This window comes from Myotis myotis, unplaced genomic scaffold (assembly GCF_014108235.1).
Source record: "Myotis myotis isolate mMyoMyo1 unplaced genomic scaffold, mMyoMyo1.p scaffold_m19_p_2, whole genome shotgun sequence".
NCBI classification, from domain to species: Eukaryota; Metazoa; Chordata; class Mammalia; order Chiroptera; family Vespertilionidae; genus Myotis; species Myotis myotis.
Genome location: NW_023416324.1, coordinates 197484390 through 197509367, shown reverse-complemented (window position 1 = coordinate 197509367; position 24978 = coordinate 197484390). Strand labels below are relative to the sequence as shown.

At 38.4% G+C, this 24978-nt stretch overlaps 1 pseudogene; it reads left to right on the top strand.

The window, feature by feature from the left end:
- The first annotated feature begins 23745 nt into the window (after window positions 1-23745).
- On the top strand, window positions 23746-23777 carry LOC118678058 (annotated as a pseudogene).
- The last annotated feature ends 1201 nt before the right edge of the window (window positions 23778-24978 follow it).

Sequence of the window (24978 nt, the reverse complement as noted above, 5' to 3'; positions counted from 1 at the left end):
GGGCCATTCACATTCTGGATGTCAAAGCAGGCAACTGTCCAGTAGTGTTAGGATGGCTTTCATTCTGTCCCGATTGAGGAGGAATTGACATATTTGAAAAGCCTTCTTCAGCTTTCCTGCTAGCAAAGATTACCATAAATTTCAAAATATTTTGATTTTGATCATATTCAAAGTACTGTTTAACAATAGGCTATCTTTTTAGTTATTTTTGCTTTTGTTTTCCAGGAAGACACCAAGAGTTACATTTTCCAGCCAGCTGGCATGCTGGGTGCTAGTTCTTAAGGACACGTTAGTAAATCTTCCAACTGTATGGAACCCTGTTCTTGAAACAAGTGTTCATCTGTTAAGCTATCAAGAATCCAAAAGGAATTATCACCTCAAGGTTCAAAGTCCTTCTGTGAGAAACTCAGTGTCATCTTGCAGCCTGGCTTCCTAAATCAGGATTGTAATTTGATTTATAATTTATGTAGGTCCACCTCTCCTCTAAGTTGTAAATAAATTAAATATCCAACAGAAGAGAAATGATTAAATTATAATATCACTCAATTGTACCATGGAAATGATTGTTTCTAATAGAAAACTTACATTCCAATTACTGTTAAGTAAAATCTTTATTTAAAATTATGCAACTGTTGATTAGTTAACAATCAATAGAAATATGCCTAAAACTTAAAACAAAGAATATGCTTGATATTTAACATTAATAATCATCAAAGAGTTGAAAATGGCAGCTTAGCCCTGACCGGTTTGGCTCAGTGGATGGAGCGTCGGCCTGTGGACTGAAAGGTCCCAGGTTTGATTCCGACTAAGGGCATGTACCTTGGTTGCAGGCACATCCCCAGTGGGAGGTGTGCGGGAGGCAGCTGATCAATGTTTCTCTCTCATTGATGTTTCCAAGTCTCTATCCTTCTCCCTTCCTCTCTGTGAAAAATCAATAAAATATATTAAAAAAGAAAGTAGCAGCTTATGTGGGGCATGAAATGGGTGAGAGAGAGAATTTCTTTTCCCACAAGCCTTGTAAAACTATTTGACACTAATTTATATAACTAGCTTAATGAATAAAAATAAAAAAGAGGACTATAAAATGATTTGGAAATACAAAAGAAAACATTTTTTAAAATTTCATTTGGTTTTTAATTAAAATTATATAAGAATTTACTCTATTCAATTTGAAGAGAACTGTTTGGTAAGGGGAAACTGAATTCTTGTAAGTCTCTTTCCAAGATTAATATAAGAAAGTAAGAAAATGTATACCTTATTCATTTTACCATTTTGGTATAATTCTTAAGTTTATGCCATGCTTAATGAGTTTTATTAGTGGTTTACACTATTGTTTCTGCAAGAGTAAATCTCTATACCTATACATCCCCTATGAATGGAATCTCTTTGATCCCTTTGGCCTGGGAGGACTTTCTAATCCCATCGGGTTTACAAAATCTGGAAAGAAGGTGGAAACAGTTCTTAGGATTCACAGTATTTAAAGCCTAGAAGCAAAAACTAGGTCAGAACCATGAAATATTGCTGAGGATCTAGCTAGAAGAATGTGTCTGAAATGAACCCTCAGTGTATGACTTCCAAGGTGAATTATTAGGAGCCAAAGTCAGAATTCAAAGGGGATCAGAAACAGAGAGCTAGAGAATAAAAGAACCACCAAGAATACTGCCAATTATCCACCTACACATTTAGATGTTGTTCCTGCCATATTTGCTGGGTGGCCTAATCTGTTTGAAAGGTTCGAAGGGATTTGTTTTTTCCCAAAGTTCCGTCTTGGGGTTACCGCTAGAAAACTTGATGGCTTAAGTGCTTGCTGAGGCAGGAAGTGAGTTTTGAGGAACTGCTGTCTAATATCATTCCCTGGGAACTATGTATATCCTAGGGAAGTCCTTCCTCTTGCCAAGGGCTCTTGGTATTACCAAGTGCCTCTTCCATGTTCTAATCTGAGAACTTGAGAAAATTCTTTATTTTCAAATGTTGTATGCTGTGGAGTGGGACCAGATGGGCAATTGCCATGGAAGGAGCCAGGCGGAGTGGACAAGTCATCTCACCAGGCTGAGGTAATATGTCTCCCATTTCTGGCATTCCTGGGCAATGCATACTTGTCATAAGGACAAGCAGGTATTATTTCCACTGGGATTTTCTGGCTGAAACTTGGCTCTGGCTGTGCTGGAGGTTCTCTTAACAGAGGCAAAAATTTCTTAATTCCATTACATACCTGTCAGATGTCCATGTTTTGGGGGAAAATGGCAAAGATGGAAATGACTGTGATAAAATATTTTTTATTATTGATTTCAGAGAGGAAGAGAGGGGAAGAGATAGAAACATCAAAGATCGTAGAGAATTATTGACTGGCTGGCTCCTGCACCCCACACCAGGGTTTGTGCCTACAACCCAGGCATGTACCCTGATCTGGAATCGAACTGTGACCTCCCAGTTTATAGGATGACACTTAGCCAATGAGCCACAGTAGCTGGGCATAAAATATATTTGATATAGAATTTACATCCCATAGGGTCTTGGGAAGTAGGTCAATTGCTTTGTTTGTAAAAACCATGACAGAGAAGAAATATTTGTTGTCTTGATGACATGTGTCAGCTGGTAATCTATCTTTGAGTGGTAAGTAGCAGACTGCTGATTGCAAAAGTATAGGGCTTAAAATAGCACCCTATTAAATCAAGATGCAAACTTAAGTTAGGGCTAAAGGCTGGAAATTAGACAGTCATTGGACATAGATCTTAACAAAGGGGCAGTGATTGGTGTGAATGGGATTAAATTATGGCTTTGTAGTGTTTTGATCAGTTTAAATAGTAATTTAAAACTTTTAGGATTAACTGGGGAAATAACAGATAGATAGAACTGGTGACTGACATTGAAATTGGATGCCAAGAAAATTTATTAAATTTCCATCTATAAATACTATCCTATATAATAATAGACAAAGATTGAAATTAACCGTACCTCCGCTACACTTCCCATTGGCTAATCAGCGAGATATGCAAATTAACCACCAACAAAGATGGCGGCTGGCAACCACGCAGCTGAAGCGAGCAGGAGGCTTGCTTGCTCCAGTGATGGAGGAAGCCAAGCTTCCTCCCTACTGCGGCCAGGCTCTGAGTCCCACTCTAAGCAACAAAGTTGCAATTATAGAAGCTAAACAAACCCCAGATATCTGCTTTCAGCAGGCCGTGGTCTCGGAGCTGGAGTGGCAACAAAGTTTCAATTATAGAAGGTAAATAAATCCCAGAATAAAAAAAGAAAAAAAGGAGAGGCTGGGAGCTTTAGTCGCCAGCAGGCTTGGCCAGCCTGAAAACCCTCAGCCCCTCATCCAGACTGGCCAGGCACCCCAGTGGGGACCCCCACCCTAAAGGGAGTGCGGGCATCCTGAAAACAGCCATCAGCCTCTCATCCAGGCTGGCCAGGTACTCCAGTGGGGACCCCCACACTGAAGGGGGTGTGACCAGCTGCAAACAGCCATCAGCCCCTCACCCAGGCTGGCCAGGCACCCAAGCGGGACCCCCACCCTGATCCGGGACACCCTTCAGGGCAAACCAGCCGGCCCCCACCCATGCACCAGGCCTCTATCCTATATAATAAAAGGGTAATATGAAAACTGACCCTAACAGCAGAAAGACTGGGAATGACTGGTCACTATGACACACACTGACCACCAGGGGGAACACGTTCAATGCAGGAGTTGTCGAGCTGCAGTGACTTGGCAGCTGTGGTTCTCGGGTGACATACCCAGAACCAGAGGAAGGAGCCCGATTCCAGGGTGTGTCACCTAAGAACCGCCCTCTCCCAATCCGGGACTCCTCAGGGGATGTGGGAGAGCTGATTTCGGCCCAATTCCTGTAGACCAGGCTGAGGGACCCCACCAGTGTACAAATCCGTGCACCAGCCTCTAATCTCATTACAAATAACTAGGTAGGTTATCAGTATTATACTACTTTTACAAATGAGCAAACTGAGCTACATACATTGTTATATGCTTATTCAGTAAATAGTAGAGTTGGACACAGGACAAAGAGAAAATGGCATGCCAGAACCTATCCCACATGGATGAGGCTGGGGAGTTTGAGTTCTGGCATTCCTGTTTTACACACTTAGGGAGAAATAAATCAACACTCACTTCCTTTTCCATTTTCTATTGCACATTTTGTTCATATATGTTCCTATTTGCTTTTATGCCATTTCTCCTTGTAAAATATTAAACAGATGAATAATATTGTTTTATTTTTAAACAGCTCTTTTCTTCTTCCAATTGTGTCAGTGCCAGCTCTCATTAATGAAGTGTGATGGACCAGTTAAAACGTTAATGTCAGATAGTGAGTACTAGGGACTGTTCTTGTGAAATACTGGTATACAATGTCTGTACCAGTAGCAAAGACTGATAGTGCTCTTGGAGGAATCATGACCTCTGCAAACTGTGGGAATGATTAATGGTTACTTCATCATCTGTTTACATGGCAGAGTTTGCACTCTGTTATTTCTGGCTTTTTCAATATAGGCTATATTTTACCAGACCCTTTCATTTTTTAAAATTATACTGTTATGGTACTTCTATTTATTCTCTCACAAATACACATTACCTACTATATGCTAGGTGCTATACTTGGTTCTAGGCATAAAGATAGAATAAGATGACATAATCCATACATTCTTAGTTAAATAAAACATAATTTTATAAATATTTGTCTAATTATAGTGATGATAAACTGTCAGGGGAAATAAAAGATATGAGATATCAGGACACTAGTTCTCATGCAGGGATTAGGGAAGTGAGCACCATGTCATGTAGAATCCTGTAGGCTTTTGGTAGACTTTGTTCTGAAAGCATGAAAAGTCACCAAGAAGAGAGACTGAAATGATAATGGTCTCCAACAAGAGATGACTAGAATAGTAAAATCATCAGATTTTAGGGTCTTATCTTAGTATCATAGCATACAATATTATTTATACAATATAATATATGAACTATAAACCTGCTTTTGCCCCACTCTGTGTGTGTGTGTGTGTGTGTTCATTTATCTATTGATAGACACCTAGTTGCTTCCATATCTTGTCTATTGCAAATACTGTAGTGCTGCAGTGAACATAGGGGCACATATGTTGTTTTGAATTAGTGATTTTGTTTTCTTTGGACACATACCCAGAAGTGTAATTGCTGGATTATATGGCAACTTTATTTTTAAGCTTTTGAGGAATCTCCATACTATTTTCCATAGTGGCTGCACCAATTTACAAAAATCCCACTAACAGTGCATGAGGGATCCTTTTTGAGAGCCGGAAACTTGGATGGAAGGGACTAATTGTGATATTTTGACTGTAGAGTATTTATAGGAACCCTTTACAGGTCATCCAGGCTGGGTATCCTGGCTGGAAATGTAGAATTGGGAACCATTTACAGGACTTCTCTGTATAGTTTGTGTACTTGGCTGAGTTCAAGGAAGGGGTGGATCTTTCAAATTTGCACAAAGGTGGCTTATTGGCTTATATTCACAATTTGTACATTCATAGAGCTGTCTCCCTAGAAGGTCTGCTTTTTTTTTTTTTAATTTTATTTTTTTTTTATTCATTCACACAGGCTCTGTGAGCTGTTAGCAGGCCTGATCCATAAAATTAATCTAAACTGGAAATTGGATGAACTCTTGAGAAATGAGTGTAAAGGAAAAGAACTACAAAGTCAATATAAGTGAGTGAGAGAATTAAGGAACAGGACAATATGATGGGGATATAATGTGAAAAGAGAGAAGAGATTAAAGCAAAAACACAGGATGAAGCTACCAAGGAGGGAGGTTTTAGTGATATCCAATACAGAAAAAATGTTCAATAGGAGTTAGGAATTGAAAACCATTATTGAGTGTGACTATGGGGATGTTAATTAGAGAATTTAGAAAAAGTTGAGAAAGGGATTAAGATATACTTCATTTATATGTTCGTTCGTTCATTCATTCATTGAAATTATTTACCCAAATTCTTTCTAGGTTCCAGACATATGCTGTTAGTGAGTTCCAGATGATGGGGGCCAGAGGAAGCCTCTTTTATGAAGATTCATTCAAGAAAAGTGAATCTAGTTACCTTTAAAATAGGATTAAGAAAACCAGTGTATGAGAAGTGGTTGAAATTTATAGGGATGTTTGGAAAAAAAGGAAAAAGTATATGAATAAAAACTTTAGAAATTTGAGAGAAGAAAAGAGAGTTACATTATTTGAAAAATGTTGAAGTGGAGATTATATAAATTTTATGTCATAGGCACTAAATTTGTCAATCAGTTTTTATCCTGCTCAAATACATTTTCTAGACAAGCTTAAAATGCTTTTTTAATTTTTTATTTTTTTAATATTTTATTGATTTTTTACAGAGAGGAAGGGAGAGGGTTAGAGAGTTAGAAACATCAATGAGAGAGAAACATCGATCAGCTGCCTCCTGCACACTCCCTACTGGGTATGTGCCCACAACCAAGGTATATACCCTTGACCGGAATCGAACCTGGGACCCTTGAGTCCGCAGGCCAACGCTCCATCCACTGAGCCAAACCGGTTAGGGCTAAAATGCTTTTTTTTAACCTCTAATATGAATTTGGGCATGATTAACTATTAACTATTAGATTAATAGTCTGGTTTAAGTTAAAATTTACTAGATTAAAGCTTGGTTGGTAGGCCTACGACAGAGAACATAGAAACTTGGACATTTAGTTAAATTCTTAGTGTTTTTATTTATAGTGCCATCTGCCACATTCTCTACTTTTGCATGAATGGAGAACCAATCAATAAATGAAAACATTACTGGGAAATAAAATCTGAAAAAGAAATTTTATATGTAAGTAACCTGCACTATGGTTTATATTTCTCAAAATTAAGGTTATAGGTTTGCTTTTTAATTTTCTTAAAATATTTTAATGAAATAAATCTGGGACAGTAGATATATTAGTGTTTCCATATATTAGCAACAAAAACATTTGGAAAGTAAAGCTTAAAATCATATGCTTTATATTAGCATCAAAATATTATATACTTATGAATAAAGTTAACAAAAGTGTGCACAAGTTCTCACCACATCTTCGCCAGCACCTGTTGTTGTTTGTCTTCTTGATTCTAACAGATGTGAGGTGATAGTTCACTGTGGTTTTGATTTGCATTTCTGATAACTCATTTCCTTTAAGCACTGAATAATATTACATGTCTTTAGCAAATATTATCTCCCAGTGTGTTGCTTATCTTCTCATTCTTTTGACATTTTCTTTATTAGAGCAGGTTTTTATTTTAATGAAGTCCAGCTTATTAGTTATTTCACAGATTGTGCCTTTGGTGTTATATCTTAAAAGTTTCACCATACCCAAGGTCAATTAGATTTTCTCCTATGTTATCTTGTAAGAGCTTTATAGTTTTGGGTTTTGCATTTATATCTATGATTCATTTTGGAATAAATTTATTTTAAACAATTTATTTTTGAGAATGGTATGAAGTTTGTATCTTGATCTATATTTTTGTACACTGAGGGGTCCATTGTTTCAGCACCACGTGTTGAAAGACTTCCTTTAAATATTTTCCCAGCTTTTTTGAGATGTAGTTGACATATAGCATTGTGAAAGTGTAAGCTACAAAATGTGATAACTTGATATACTTATTGTAAAATGATCACCTCACATAGCGTGCATGTGTAAGGTTAGTTTACACATTCATCACCTCACATAGTGTGCATGTGTGTGGGGGAGGAGGTTGTGGTGAGAACATTTAAGATCTACTCCCTTAGCAACTTTCAAGTACAGTTTTGTTAACTATTTTCATCATACTTCACATTAGATCACTAAAACTTATTAGTCTTATAACTGGAAATCTGTACCTTGTGATCACTAGCTCCACATTTCCCCACTCTTAGCCCCTGGCAACCACGAATCTACTCTCTGTTTCTATAAGTTTAATTTTTTTAGATTCCATATATAAATGATATCATACAATATTTATCTTTCTCTGTAAGACTTATTTCACTTAGCATAATGCCCTCAAACTTCATCCATGTTATCACAAATGGCAGATTTTCTTTTTTATGGCTAATAATATTCTATTGCAAGTATTACCCATCATCTATTAATAGACACTTGGGTTTCTTCTACCTTTTAGCTATCTCTATAATAAAAGCCTAAGTGACCGTTACAGTGGAACGACCAGAATGACCAGTCACTATGATGTGCACTGGCCACTAGGGGGCAGACGCTCAATGCAGGAGCTTCCCCCTGGTGGTCAGTGTGCCCCCACAGGGGAAGTGCTGCTCAGCCAGAAGCCAAGCTCAAGGCTGCCAAGTGCAGCGGCAGTGGTGGGAGCCTCTCCTACCTCCGTGGCAGCACTAAGGAGCAGTGAGCCGAGCGGTAAAGAGCAGCACGCAGGCGGGCGGTAAGGAGTGAGGGGTCCCAGACAGCGAGAGGGATTTCTGACTTCCGGCTTAGGCCCACTCCCTGAGGGGAATGGCCTAAGCCAGCAGGCAGACATCCCCCGAGGGGTCCGAGACAGTGAGAGGGCACAGGCGGGGCTGAGGGACCCCCCACCTGCAATGCACAAATTTTGTGCACTGGGCCTCTAGTTGTGAATAATGCTCCCATGAAAATGGTTGTATAAATATTTATGAGTCTCTGTTTTCAATTTGAGGGGGGGGGGGGCAGGGGGGGGGCGGATGTTGTAGACCTAGAAATAGAATTGCTGGATAACATGGTAATTCTATTTTTAAATTTTTGAAACTAAAATAGAATATTTCAACTCATCTCATTAACTTGGGGTTTATCTGGGTCAGTAAATGATCCCTAGTGCCTTTAGGACAATTTGAAAGCTTTGAAAAGCAATTATCTAATTGTGAAACTTATAGGTGCAAGGCACTTTTCTGCATACTGCCTTTTTTCTGGAAGACGTCATCATCAATTTCACACTCCAAAATTGCTTCTCTCAGAAGGACATTTTTCATTGAACCACAGTGTTAACTTATGAGGGTGTAAGCACATGATTAGAATTAAAGTTTCCTACTCATTTGTCAACAATGCTTTGCCAACTTAAACTTTAACTGCTAATTCTGGGACGCCTAAACTCCGTCCATTTTCCTTCAGGCTCATCCTCACCCAAAGCCATGAAGTCGATGCTATTACACCTGCTGAGTAGTTGGCTCTGTCTCAAGTCAGCCATCTTATTCATGTGGATTTCAGTTTGGGATTATTATTCAGATTCATAAAACAGAATTGTCTTATTAAGTATAAAGTTATTAATTTTAAGAAAACACAGAATGTTAGGAGCACAGAATCATGCATAGAGCAGCAGCATGGAAGCTGCAGACCTCTGGATGCAAATTCGGTGGCCCAGGGGATGTGTTTTGGTCATGAGGGATGACAACTGGCATGCATTTGGGTTGTATCAACAGAGGACATTCTCAAGGCTTTGGATCTTTTCAGCTTGCATATTTTACCAGTTCACTGGTGCCTGAAGGAATATGGACTTAGTTCTCATTCGTCAGTGTAGCTGTGGCCCATGATTTACCAGGCTATATAATAAACAGTCCTGACAATGAAGACCACTATTCTCAGGGACTGGTAGCAGCCTCTTTTATAAATGGGGAGATTGATGTTCAAGAAGTTAAATGATTCTACCACTCAATAAATATTTATTGAAATGAATTGCATAGATAATCTCCATAGAGTAAATATGGGGAAAATATAGCAAAATGTCTGATAGTGTTACATTAGGAAGTTTAAAGACATTTTTTATAAGATCTTTTCTCAAGTTAGATGAAGCTTACCATTAAGATATATCAGAATTCTGGAATAATATCAGATGTTCAACTATTGAACCCTATGCGTACAAGTTCTATTTCAGGCAGGGATCATATTGTATCCCTAACTACTAGCATGCATAATTGAGTGCATGCCCTAAATAAGTATAGGCTACCTTTTAATAGAAAAAAAAAAAAGAATAAATTAGAAATTTTTTGCTATCCTTCTTCCTAAATGCATCAGGCTGTTGAGAAGTTGAGCAATATGAAAGAGATATAATGAAACAAAACATGTATGCATTAAGGAAATAAAACAGGTCGTATTTAAGCTTAATTTTATATAAAATTTTCTCATTATACTTGAAAAAGACCTATCAAATTGGCTAAGGTCTTATGAAACTTGTAAAGATTTTAGAATCAAGGTTATGCTATACATTCCCTTTCTATAATTATTTTCTTTGAATATTTGCAAAAATTGAATCTTAGTATAAATATCTATTTTTATACCTGACCAGTTAACCACCTATGAATAGATTGCATTTAAAAAAATCAACATAATAAATTGCAATTTCTCTGCCTTTAATACCCTGTTAACTTAGAATATTTTCCTTAACCTCAAATTCTTTTTTTTTAAATTGGCTTCTCCCTGGCATTCTCCCTCCCAGGAGCATGCCCTTGCCTCTCCCCCTCACTCTTCCCTCCACTCATTCCCCCCCAACCCCAATTCATTACCTTTACCTTCCTCACTTCTAAGCTTTGAGTGCCCTTCCTTTGCCTCTATAACAACTTGTTTTCTAAGCTGATTTCTTCTACAAATTACTTCTTCTACCTGTGTGATTAAAAATAAGTAAATACATAAATAAAAACTGGCTTTTCCCTAACAGCTTTGGGAATGCCAAGCAGTGAACTTCAACTGAGTGTACTTCCTCGCATTTTAAAAATGGCGGACATGAATATTCTTTGCAATTGATTGTGGTCATCAAATTGAAGTTTTTGTTCTGTTTTTATTTATCTGTTTGTTTTTAATAGCCATTTTGGCAGGGAGGGGGGGATTCCACAAATCAGTGTTCAAAAGAAATAGCGGTCTGGGAGATTTTCCAGTGAATTTGCCAGTTGAGAAACTGCTTGTTATGTTACAGAAATATTGTTTGTACTCATTAAGAAAATCTTGAATTATATTCAAAATTATTTGAAACAAACCAGAGTAAAAGTCTAAATCCGATGCAAATAGGAAAGTTATTGTGCTTTCTGTTGCAGCCAATGGCAATCTGCCTGTGTGTGCACAGCCAAAAATTAGATCCTGCTTTGCAATTTGCACATTATATGGAGATAACTTCCTGGTCAGTCTGCGAGAGAAGCAGCCTTGAGAATATCAAGAGCCTAATTCCAAACTGAACCATTCCTCTACCAATATTTCTCTCACCACATATCCTTCAGCAGACCTTTGTAAGTAAAACTGAGATTTGCCATGTGTTTGGTCACCCTGTCCCTCTGGGGAACTGAGACATGTGTTCATGCAATTATATGCAGCATTCCCCATGCAAGGCTCTTGCATTAATTTAATAACAAAACAACACTCCGGTTAATTGCTTTCTATTGAGCTGGCCTTGAATTATACAGAGGCATATAAAAGGTTGCCTAGCAGATGTGGTTTCAACAGCCAGGGGGAAACCACTTTCTCAGAGAAAGAGCACTACCATTACAAAGATGGCACTACCCGTTCTCTGATATTTGCAATGTTTGCAAAGTACATGTGGATACAGATTCAACAATTAGATAATTAGATATATCTGAGAGTAATAAATGCTGGTGGCAGGTATTAAATTGCTTTTGTTTTTTTAATTTTTTTTATTGTCTAAAGTTTTACATATATCTTCCTTTTCCCCAATTGACCTTCCTTTCCCCAGCTATTCCCACCCCCGAGAGTAGGTATGGGGAAGGAGACAGCACTGGGCACTTGGCAAGAAAGGGGTGCAGAAAGGGCTTTTGGGAGATAATATATATGGAAAAGTATAACTGAGACCCATACAAAGTTTGTCATATTTTCAGATTGTAAAACACATTCACATTTTGTCATATGTGTTTCAGAATTTTTTTTAAATGATGAAAATTGAAGGTGAAGTGCCTTCCTTTCCCTTTCCAGTGTGTATGCTTCTTCCTCTCTGGAGGCAGTTCTCATGATGTTATGTATTTATTCCATATTTTTATGCTTTCATTATATCTGAAACCAATGCATACTTTTTATATTGTTCTGTTTTTAATTTACATAACTGGCTTCATATATGATTTTTTTTTTCTGCAACCTGCTTTTCCCCCCGACTCATATTTTTGAGCTCTATCCATTTTAACTATTGAATATACTTATTTGTTTGAATGCACTTACCATCCCCCTCCCTTGGGACATTTAGACAATTTTCAAATCTTCGTTATTACAGGTACTGCTGGAATGAAATTCATGATCATGACTCCTGATGTTATGTGGAAAAGCCCCTCTAGGGAGGTGCTGGGTAATAGGGCATGCCCATTGGGCACTAGATACTGGGCCATTTGCTCTTCCTGGCAGTTGTAATTGTTTTCTGAGGGCTGTCAACTTAATACAAATATAATTTTTTTTAATGCCTACAACTGTTTGAATCCCCTCATGGAATTCCTTTTCTAATAATACTAGTAAATGTTTTATGTTTTTTCACCTTTCCAGTTTTGTTAGTGTGATAAGTTTATTCAAATTTTTTACTTCTTTTTAAGGTCAAATATAATACTTTTCTATTTTGCTAGGGAATCATCTTTCTCTAGAGATTTGTAAACTTAAAGTTATAGTCACAAACAATATTTTCTGATAATTATTTTCACTTTCCTTTGTTGGTCGTGTCTCCATTTCCATGTCTAAACTTGTATGTGTTTCTTGCTCAATTTAATCAATAACTTTTATATTTTCAAAGAATCAGGTTTGGTTTTATTTTTTTCCATTTAAACATTTTTTTCAGATTCTTCTTGTTGATTTCATCTTTCTACTGTCTTTTAAATTAATTTATTTTTTTGATGGTGTACCTAGTTTCTTTTTATTTTTATTGATTTTAGAGAGGAAGGGAAAGGGAGAGAGAGAGAGATAGAAACATCAGTGATGAGAGAGAATCATTGATCGGCTGCCTCCTGCACCCTCCTCACTGGGGATCGAGCCTGCAACTGGGGCATTTGTCCTGACCAGGAACCGAACCATGATCTGGCTCATAGATTGATGCTCAACCACTGAGCCATGCCTACCAGGCTGATGGTGTACCTAGTTTCTGTAGTTTTCATTTAAAAGAATGTTTTGGTTGTGTCCCATTAGTTTTTAGATATCTAGTAAATATTTATTGAGCACTTACTGTGTTCACTGATTTAGGAGCACGTAAGCACACAATTATTGCCACAAAGGTATTTATATTCTATAAAGTTTGCATATTACTTTATCTGCTGTCAAATGCTTCCTTTTATTGCTTTCTATATAGTTTGTTGCTTCACTTTTATATCTTCTTTTTTTTAAAAAATAATTCTTTATTGTTGAGAGTATTACATATATTCCGTTTTTCCCCCTATTGACACCCCCTCCAGGCCTTCAGCACCCTATTGTCTGTGTCTATGGGTTATGCATATATGCATATAAGGTCTTTGATTGATTACCTCCTGCCCACCCACCCTCCCCCACCTTCCCTCTGAGATTCTGCACTCTGTCCCATGCTTCCATGTCTCTGGATCCACTCTGCTCATCAGTTTATTTTTTTATATATATCTTCTTTGATACAGGGTTATGTAGGAAAATGTTTCCTAATACCTGAGTGCTTAAAGCTTTTTTGTGTTTTTTGGTTTGTTTCTGATTTAATTGCATTTTATTCCAAGAACAAGATTTTTTCGTAGCCAGACAAATTATCAATTTGGTAAATATAGATATACTCTTCATTTTTTGTTAACTAGATCTATCTCATTCTGAGAGAAACCTATTGTAGGCTATTATTTTAAAAGTGTATATATCTAATTCTAATTCTATTTGGAATGATTTTGCTTTATATAATTAGTTGCTTAATTATCTTATACGTACTAATTTATGATTATTGTAGTTTATTCATAAAATGTACTTTCTATTCTGATATGACATCTATTTGTATTCAATTTATTGCTTTTAACTTTAATTTCATTCATTTGATATTCGATTCCCACTCTAGTTTGCCTTTGCCTGATCTTTTTATTTTTTTGCCTAATTCTTTATTTTCAACCATTCTTTATTACTTTGTCATACATGTATTTTTTGAAGCAATGGATAGTCTTTTGTGTGTTTGTGTGTGTGTTTTAAAAAAAACACAACACAGTTGGATTGTTACATTTTGGTTTGTCCACATTTAGTGTAAGGCTGATTTGCTTGTTTTATTCCTTCTATCTTTATGTTTGTAAGTTACATTTTTTTTGTTGAGTTCTTTTCTTTTTTCCTTTTTTTAGTGGGATTGATAAAGTTGTAATTTATTCCATTACCCCCTTGTCAAATTGGAACTTCTACTTTATTATCTCATTTTTTTTTTTTACAGTGAGTAATTTTTCTTTTCTTGTCATAGACACATAGCTAGCTCTCTAACATAAGAAATCAAGGCACAACCCATCACCAAGTCATTCTGTCTCTGTAGTGTTTCACCAACCCAATAGGATGAGACCTTTTTAATACTTTTACTTCCCTGTTTTATTTTCACTTTTTCCCAGAAGAGACATTTGGAATATTTTTATTTCTTCTCTCTCCCAACTCTTTGCCTCTGGTTTTTAGGTATTGTTGAAATAATTAGTACTTTTATTTCAAAATGCTTTATTTTGTGCTTGTATAAAATACCCCAGTCTTTCATTCTTCAGTAAGAGCAACAATGTGTATATGTGTAAGTATTTTAAAGTTCATTATTCAGTGTTTGTTTCTTTCTCATCATTTTCCCTTCTCTTGGAAGAATGTTCTATTGTGATTTATTTTGTATTTGGTTATAGAATTTTAGATTGCCATTTATTTTCTCTTATCACTTTGAAAATATAACTCCACTGACTTTTAGCCTCTCCATTCACAGTAAAATTATTGTTTCTTAGAACATGATTTTTATTCTTTACTAACTTTAAGAACTTTCTTTTGGGATTTGTTGTTTCATAGTTTTCACCAGATATTTTTTCATGTTGATTTAATTTTGCTTTTATTTTGGGTCTCTGTGAGTTTTCAATATGAAGATAAGATGGCTTTCATATATTCCAGAATTTTACTAAGCATATATGTGTTAGACCTTTATTCCTCTTCTGTTTTTTAACATCCTTCTTTTTTCTTTTATATCTCTCTTCTGCATTCTGTGATTTTTATCCTGATTTATTTTCAATTTTACAGAAAATTTTAACTATGTTCAATTTTCATTTAATCTTTCCATTTAGTTTTCAATTTTAATGTCTATATTTTTTATTTCTAGCAGTCTTCTTGATTCATTTTTATATGTTCACTCTTGTTTTATGAGCTTTGTACTATTCTTAATGTTTTAGTTCTTTATTTTATTTATTTGATTACTGAAAGGATACCTATATCTTTTCAATGTTGTATTTTTGTTTATTTTTTTACATAAAGTTCTTGGATGTTAACTCTACTATGTACTTTATTTGGACACTATCACTCATCATCAGTTGATTTTGTATTGTGTTTTTACTCTTTTGTTGTGAGCTCATTTCTGGTGGACTTAACCTTTTTTTTCCTGTGAGAATCCTTTGTAGCCTGGGTTGTAAGGATATATTTCATAATTGGCTGTACACTATTTCTATTATGTATTCCAGGAAAAGAGCTGCTCTGGGACAATTTTATGTTAATTTTTTGGCTTAATGTTCCTTGAACCATTAGGGTAATGAATACCTGTCTCCAATCCCATCCAAAATGCAAAAGGAGTTTGACTTTTAGGGGGTACATTTTTTTCCCTGCTGAGAGCTCCATCAGAGATAGATGAGTTTGGTTGTATTTCCTCTGCTATCATGAATGGGTTTTTATATAGTCTAGTCTTTTACTGAGCAGCCAAGGCTTTACGGGAAGTTCTCGGTTTCAATTTCATGCTTTTCAAGAGTCATAGGCCTTGTTGCCTGATTCAGGTGGACGTTAAAACACAGTCGCTAGTGTATTGGACTGATTAAGAGAGCTGCAATATCAGCCATGTGTTTAGGTCTCTGCCTTTCAGTTCTGGTTTTATTTCTGTCATTGGTGGATTTTAATTTCTTACTTGTCAGCTGAAAAATGCACTAAACAATCTTTTAATGTCTTTCAAAGTTTATCCTTGATTCTGGATGTTTTTAGCAGGATAACTTTCCAGTTATCTCAGTTTGTCATCAGATTACAACTAATATCATTTTTATTTGTTGATTTAAGTGTTTTCACTTTAAGAAGTGAGTTAAGACTCTGCATTTTGATCCATAATATATTTGGATCTACTTTTAACCTCTTTGCGATTTCTTTTGGTTTCATATGATTTTTCTTTGTTTTTCCTTTTCTCCTTTTCTGCCTTTTATTGGCGTGGCAATTTTTTTTTTCATACAATGTCAAAAATGTGCACTATTTTTATATCTCTAGTAACAGAAAGAAACATTTTAGCTACCCATGGAAAATTGTCCCTAAACCAGCCGTGGGCAAACTACGGCCCGTTCGGCTGTTCTATCCGGCCAGCGCAGCCGAAAGAGCGGAGGGTTCTCTTGCTCTCCCCTCTGCTCCTTCACCAGCAGCAGTGTTAACATGGCAACGTCGGGAAACACGGCCGCAGCTCCTTCTTCTGAGTCCAGTTTAAGAACCCATTGTGGCCCTCCAGTCAAAAAGTTTGCCCACCCCTGCCCTAAACCTTTATCTTGTTCTGTTTTTATTATCTAAAATTGCAGCATAGTCTCCTTTTAAAGTTAAAACATTGTTATTTCTTTTTGCTTTTACAGTCAATATTTACTTACAGTGGTTTTATTCGTTCCCCAATAGTAGACTGTCCAGTATGTGCCAAATTTTTCACCAAGGGCAATGACAGAATGATGACCTCATATATAGAACATCAGTGATCTACCAAGGGAATGGTGATTTAGGGGCCAAGATTTTGGAGAGAACAAAAATATAGAGAGGTGAGCAATATTTTTGCTGATATAGCTTCTCAGGCAAAAGAAACAAAAGAAAATATAAATGGGACTACATCAAACTAAAAAGGTTTTGCACAACAAAAGAAACCATCAACAATATGAAAAGAGCTCACTGAATGGGAAAACTTATATGCCAGTACCTCTGATAAAGGGTTAATATCCAAAATTTATAAAGAACTTATAAAACTCAACACCAAAACAAACAAACAACACATATACACCAAACAATCTAATTTAAAAAATGGGCAAAGGACAGATAAAGATAACTTCTCCAAAGAGCACATACAGATGGCCAACAGATATATGCAGAGATGCTCAAGTCACTTATCACAAAAGAATGCAAAATAAGACCACAATGAGATATCACCTCACACTGTCAGAATGGCTATCATCAATAAATTAACAAACAACTGTTGTTGAGGATGTGGAGAAAAATGAGTACTCCTACACTGTTGGTGGGAATGCAGATTGGTGCAGCCACTATGGAAAGCAGTACAGAGTTACCTCAAATAATTAAAAAAGATAGCTGTTCCCAAACCACAATGCTCAATTAATATTTGACAAAGGAGGCAAGAGCATACATGGAGTCAAGACAGTCTCTTCAATAAATGGTGTTGGGAAAATTGGACAGATACATGCAAAAAGATGAAACTAGACCACAAACTTACACAATACACAAAAATAAATTCAAAGTAGATAAAGGACTTACTAGTAAACGTAAGACAGGAAACCATAAAAATCTTAGAGGAATCCACAGGTAGCAAAATCTCAGACATATGTTGAAGCAACATCTCCGATACAGCTCCTAGCGCAATGGAAACTAAAGAGAAAATAAACAAATGGGACTACATCAAAATAAAAAGCTTCTGCACAGCAAAACCATCAACAAAACAACAAGAAAGCTCACTGCATGGGATAACATATTTGCCAATGTTATCTCTGAAAAGGGTTTAATCTCCAACATTTACAGGGAACTCATACAACTTAACAAATGGAAGATAAACAACCCAATCAAAAAATGGGCAACGGACCTAAATAGATACTTTTTGAAAGAGGACATAAGGAAGGCCAAGAGACATATGAAAACATGCTCAAAGTCGCAAATCATCCGAGAGATGCTAATTAAAATGACAATGAGGTACCATCTCACACCTGTCAGACTGGCTATCATCAACAAATCAACAAATGACAGTGCTGGCGAGGATGCGAAGAAAAAGGAACCCTCATGCACTGCTGGTGGGAATGCAGACTGGTGCAGCCACTGTGGAGAACAGTATAGCGTTTCCTCAAAAACTAAAAAGGGAACTTCCATTTGACCCAGTAATCCCACTTCTAGGAATATATCCCAAGAAACCAGAATCACCAATCAGAAAGGATATATGCACCCCTATGTTCATAGCAGCACAATTCACCATAGCTAAGATTTGGAAACAGCCTAAGTGCCCATCAGCAAATGAGTGGATTAGAAAACTGTGGTACATCTACATGATGGAATACTATGCTGTGGTAAAAAAGAAGGAATTCTTACCATTTGCAACAGCATGGATGGAACTGGAGAGCATTATGCTAAGTGAAATAAGCCAGTCAGAGAAAGATAAATACCACATGATCTCATTCATTTGTGGAATATAATGAACAACAGAAACTGATGAACAAAAACAGATCCAGAGACAGAGAAGTATCGATCAGATTGTCAAACCTCAGAGGGAATGTAGGGGAGGGTGGAGTTAGGGGGAGAGATCAACCAAAGGACTTGTATGCATGCCTATAAGCCTAACCAATGAGCACAGACACCAGGTGAGTGAGGGCACGAGTGGGGGAAGTGGGAGGGCAATTGAGGGATAAGGACACATATGTAATACCTTAATCAATAAAGACAAAAATAATTAAAAGTAGAACTGCCTTAGACCCAGTGATTCCATTTCTGGGAAGATATCCAAAGAAACTTGAAACACTAATTTGAAAGAATGTACACACACCTATGTTCATCGCAGTGTGTTTCACAATAGCAAACACTTGGAAGCAGCCCAAGTTCCCAGCAGTAAATGAGTGGGCAAAAAACTGTGGTACATTTACACAATGGACTACTACTTAGCTGTAAAACATAAGGAAATCTTATCATTTGTGATAGCATGTATGGACCTGGAGAATATTATGCTAAGTGAAATAAGCCAGTCAAAGAAAGACAAGTATCATATGATTTCACTCATGTGGGATCTAATAAACAAATGAACTGACAAGCAAAATAGAGACAGACTCATAGATGGAGAGCAGGCTGACAACTGTTGGTGAGGGTGTGGTGTGGGGGTGGGGTGAACGGATTGAGCAAAAAAGTGAAAAAAGGTAAAAAACCATGAATATGGACAGCAGTGTGGTGATTGCTGGGGGGATGGGCTGTCATGGGAGGTGAGGCTATCCTATATAATAAAGAGGTAATATGAAAATTAACCCTCATGCCCTTACAAGATGGCTGCCTATGACTAGGCCAGCATGGGGGTTAGCGAGGGACAACCAAACAACTGAACAGCAGGCTGCATGGGGCGACCAGGCCAACAGGGGGGCCATGAGGGACAACCAGGCTGGCAGGGGGGGCCGTGAGGGGCAACCAGGCCAGCAGGGGGGACAGTTGGGGGTAACTAGGCAGGCAGGGGGGCCAGTAAGGGGTCACCAGGCCGGCAGTGGGGGCATTTAGGAGCAACCTGGCCGGCAGGGAGGGGGCAGTTGGGGGCAACCTGGCTGGCAGCGGGGGGCAGTTAGGGGTGATCAGGCTGGCATGCAGAGGCAGTGAGGGGCAATCAGGCAAGTGGGAGGGGGGGGGCAGTTAGGGGCAACAGGCAGGCAGGCAGGTGAGCAATTAGGAGCCAGCGGTCCAGGATTGTGAGAGGGATGTCCAGGGATCGGGCCTAAACTGGCAATTGGACATCCCTCAAGGGGTCCTGGATTGGAGAGGATGCAGGCTGGGCTGAGGGGACACGCCCTGCCCCCTTGCATGAATTTCATGCACCGGGCCTCTAGTAGGGGGAATAAATGCTGATGGATGGCAACTTGACTTGGGATGGTCAACACATAAGGCAGAGTGCAGATGATGTTTTATAGCATTATGCACCTCAATCCTGTATACTTTTGTTAACCAGTATCACCCCAATAAACTCAATAAAAAGGAAAAAAGTTTTAAAATGAAACAAAAAATAAAGAGAAACGTAAAGAAATGGCATATATCTGCATTAAAAAGAAAGGAAAGAAAATGTGTTTTATAATAGGCAGTACAAAGTTCCATATGTGCTCCCTGGACAAGCGCTATAGAAATTCTGCAGAAGGGGCAGGTGGTGATACTTTATCTTTAGAACTTGGGATAGTCTTCATATTTCATGTTGATATGGCTAACTAATGCTTAATTTGTATTTGACACATCTGTTTGTGAAAACTATGTGCAAGGCATTGGAGAGTCAATGAAAAAGGCAACACTTTTTTCCTTGCCAGGAATTATGATTTTTAGGGGACTCTACTCAGGAAGGTATCCCTCTTGAGTTGATTTTTTTTAGACTTTGTCATAGACTTAGTTCATGACCCACAGCAAACATATGGATATCATTGGTCATGTTTAAGAATGAAAGTTATAATGAAGGAACAGAGCAAAACAAATAAAAAACAACAACAACTAGTCATTGTATAATAACAACAAAAGAAACAAAATAACACCTTTGTTGTTTTAAGCAGACACTTCTACCAGTCTATCGAGAACAGTGTCCCTAATGGCTGATGCTTCCCAAGAAATCAGCAAATGCAAGATTTGATAGTGATTCTTCATTAAGATTTTGAAAGTTTCTATGAACATGATGATATTAAAACATAAATTTATCAGTGTTTGGCATGCTAGATAAGTAGAATGTCCACTCATCCATTTCTAGAGCTGATCTTGTTAGCAACTATATGGGAAATGCAAAACAATACATTTTGACTTGAAAGTTATAAATACTTTCAAAATGACAAAGAATGTAAACAGAATACTGTTCAACTTGAAATTCTTCAGTGAATCCTTGATAAAGGGGCCATTGGAAACTTCAGATTCATAATATCTTAAGCATAATATTAATTATAATGTTGTCTTTCTCTTTCAACATCATTATTTTACAAGAGTTCTTTATGTGCAAATCCAGAACACTAGAAAACTTTAAAAATTATGTCAATTCAAATCCTTATATTCCTACAATTGTTTCATGGTTGCCATGGCTTTGAAAGAAGTATTAATGTATTCAGAATTTCTTCTCTCGGTGGTCTGTGGCTTTTCTAAGAAACCAGTCTTGCTACTTACTGTAAGGGAACCAGGGGCTCTCAGTGGTCACAGGAGCCTTGTTACTCCTGCCAGAACACAGAGCAAATGAGGGCCCTGTCTGAATTTATTTACAGAATCCTATCTGCAACAGATCAGCTACTGAATATTTATACCCAGGAAGTGTGGGGAACTCAGAAAAGATTTCTCTGGCGCTTACTTTACAATTCATGTTTTCTCAAATTTGCTCAGTTTTAATATTCCAAAGTATAATGCACAGATATTTGTTTTAGGCTAGCTGCTCTGACTCCCCTCTTTCTTGGGCCTCACTGTATCATTATTCCTGCGCCACTTGGATGTATGTCCATCACCACCTCATCAGAAAGCTCCTTCAGGCATGCAGCCTCTTCACATTTATCTTTGTACCTTCACTGTCTGGTCGGTGCCTGCATCATAGTGAGGGAGAACATGCCAATGGAAAAAATCAGCCATTTTCAACCATTTTTTTTTTTTTATCTCGTGGCACACACAGACTGAGTACTAAAGTTCTGAGGCACGCCAAAAAACATATTTTTTTGCTGACCTGATTAAAAAAATGGTATAATTTTGATTTATTCACACTGGACAGCTATTGTGTTGCCTGCTGTCATTTTTTTATTTGACAGTTTAAGGGAAAAGAGGTCAGTGCCCCTAACTAAATAGTCAGGTATGGCATGTTTTAAGAATTCTTGCATCACATGGGTTGAAAAATTGTTGAAACAAATCAATCCCAGTTTAAATTCTGGAAGAACAGCAAACTGATGAAAATGGGAGTGAGGTAATCTTTTGTGGAATCATATACTATATCGACTTATGTACATGTACTATTACTTGTCATTCATTTGCTACAACTATTTTCATTTCCCCTTATAGAAGAATATATTTATTTTTGTTTGTTTTTACTAACATTCTAAAAAATGAAGGAAAATGAACAAAGGTCCCTGGGAGCTGCAAGCTTAATCTGAAGGGACAGCCATAATTATAATATTTTTATGTTCTGTATTTTTTAAATGTGAAATTTCCTGTCCATTATCCACTAGAGGCCTGGTGCACAAAAATTTGTGCACTGGGGGGGGGGGGGGGTTGTCCCTCAGCCCGGCCTGTGCCCTCTCACAGTCTGGGACCCCTCAGGGGATGACCATCTGCTGGCGTAGGCCTGCTCCTCAGGGGATTGGGCCTAAGCTGGCAATCAGACATTCCTCTGGCAGCCCGGCAGCCCTCAGAGGATGTCCACTTGCCAGCGGGGAGCAGACCTAAGCTGCAGTCAGACATCCTTAGCGCTGCTGAAGAGGCAGGAGAGGCTCCCACCACCACCGCTGTACTGGCAACCATCAGCCTGACTTGTGGCTGAGCAGAGCTCCTCCATGTGGGAGCTCACAGACCACCAGAGGGCAGCTCCTGAATTGAGCATCTGCCCCCTGGTGGTCAGTGTGTGTCATAGTGACCAGTCATTCCCAGTCTTTCTGCTGTTAGGGTCAGTTTGCATATTACCCTTTTACTATATAGGATAGAGGCCTGGTACACAGGTGGAAGCCAGCTGGTTTGCCCTGAATGGTGTCCCAGATGAGGGTGGGGGTCCCGCTTGGGTGCCTGGCCAGCCTGGGTGAGGGGATGATGGCTGTTTTCAGGCTTCCTGCACCCCCTTCAGGGTGGGGGTCCCCAATGGGGTGCCTGGCAAACCTGGATGAGGGGCTGAGGGCTGTTTTCAGGCTGCCCGAACCCCCTTCGAGGGGGGGTCCCCACTGGGGTGCCTGGCCAGCCTGGATGAGGGGCTAATGGCTGTTTTCAGGCTTCCCACACCCCCTTCAGGGTGGGGGTCCCCACTGGGGTGCCTGGCCAGCCTGGATGAGGGGCTGATGGCTGTTTTCAGGCTGCCCGCACCCCCTTCAGGGTGGGGGTCCCTACTAGGGTGCCTGGCCAACCTGGATGAGGGGCTGAGGGCTGTTTTCAGGCTGCCCGCACTCCCTTCCGGGTGGGTTTCCCCACTGGGGTGCCTGGCCAGCCTGGGTGAGCCGCTGAGGGCCGTTTTCAGGCTGGCCAAGCCTGCAACTGAAGCTTCCAGTCTCCGCCCTTTTTTTATTTTTTTATTCTGGGATTCATTTACCTTTTGTAATTGAAACTTTGTTGCGGCTCCAGCTCTGAGCCCAGCTGGCTGAAAGCAGGTATCTGGGCTTTGTTTAGCTTCTATAATTGCAACATTGCTGCATCTGGAGCTCAGAGCCGGGCCACGGAGGTGGGAACCTTGGCTTCCTCCGTCACCAGGGCAACCAAGCCTCATGTTCGCTTCAGCTGCGTGGCTGCCGGCTGCCATCTTGGTTGGCAGTTAATTTGCATATCACCCTGATTAGCCAATGGGAAGCGTAGCGGAGGTATGGTTAATTACCATGTTTGTCTATTATTAGATAGGATGCTTATTTTATTACTAGAGGCTCGATGCACAAAATTCATGCACGGGGCTCAGCCCTCACAGCCCCGGCTTCATCCTGAAGGTAGTCCAGAAGGATGTCTGATCTAATTAGCACATTATACTTTTATTATTATAGATAAACATTATATATGTGTTGTATGAAAGGAGAGAAGGTTAGCATTATATATAAACATATAATATCTCTGTATTTATTTGCTTATAAGCATGATTTTTAATTCTATAATTCTTTAATTTAGAACACCTAGGCATATTTATTATATGTGCTCTATAGGTTTTGTAAACTCTGACTGATAAATATGGCACTAAGATGTGTCTCTTCAGAATCAGCCATTTCCATCAACAAATGCCACTTTTCCACTGTGGCATTTGAATGTCTTGAATGCTTTCCCACATAACACATTTATAACCTTAGGCTTTTACAGAGATTGAATTTGTTCTGAAATATTATATTAAAATGACAATAGATAAATTTAGATTTTTTGATAGATCAGTCAGGATCAGAAATATCCTATTTGGGTCCACAGAAAATATTAAATATATAACACAACAGAGGGAAAAACATAAGTATTCTTTCTGTTGCCATTTATTAAATTATTCCTTTGCTCTTTACTTTGTTAAAACTTGTAAGGAGCTAATAACTTATTAGGAAAGATAGGCAAGAAAATGGTTTATCACAGTTAAGACAGAATGTCTGTGGTATAATCTTGGTGTGGGGATGCAGGGAGAGGTTAACATAGAAATAGAGAATGGGGAAGACTCTATGGAGGAAGGTGTGTATACATGCAACTAATAGGAGTTGTTAGGATTTGAAGTTTGGGATAAGAAAATCATCACCAAGCCTGACTGGTGTTGCTCAGTGGTTGAGCATGGATCTATGAACAGAGGTCTCTGGTGTGATTCTTAGTCAGGCACATGGCTTTGTTGTGAGCTTGATCCCCAATGGGGGGGGGCATGCAAGAGGCAGCCAATTGATGATTCTCTCATCATTGATGTTTCTGTCTCTCTCTCCCTCTCCCATCATCTCTGAAATCAATAAAAATATATTAGAAAAAAGAAAAGAAAATCACCATAAAGCCACCAGAGCAGGGCTACCAAATTGGCTATTGCACCAAATAAAGGATATGAGATTAGAAAGAGTGTCTACCACATGTGGGTCCTAATGTTATGAAAAATGGAATATTGTGGAACTTGAGCATCCTCAGTAGAAGCAGTCCAAGATTTAGCTGCATGAACCTTTTTAAAGCAGCAGCTTTATTATACCACTAGAGGCCCGGTGCACGAAATCCATGCACTGGGGGTGGGGGGTCCCCTCAACCAGGCCTGCGCCCTCTCACAGTCTGGGAGCCCTCGGGGGATGTCCAAC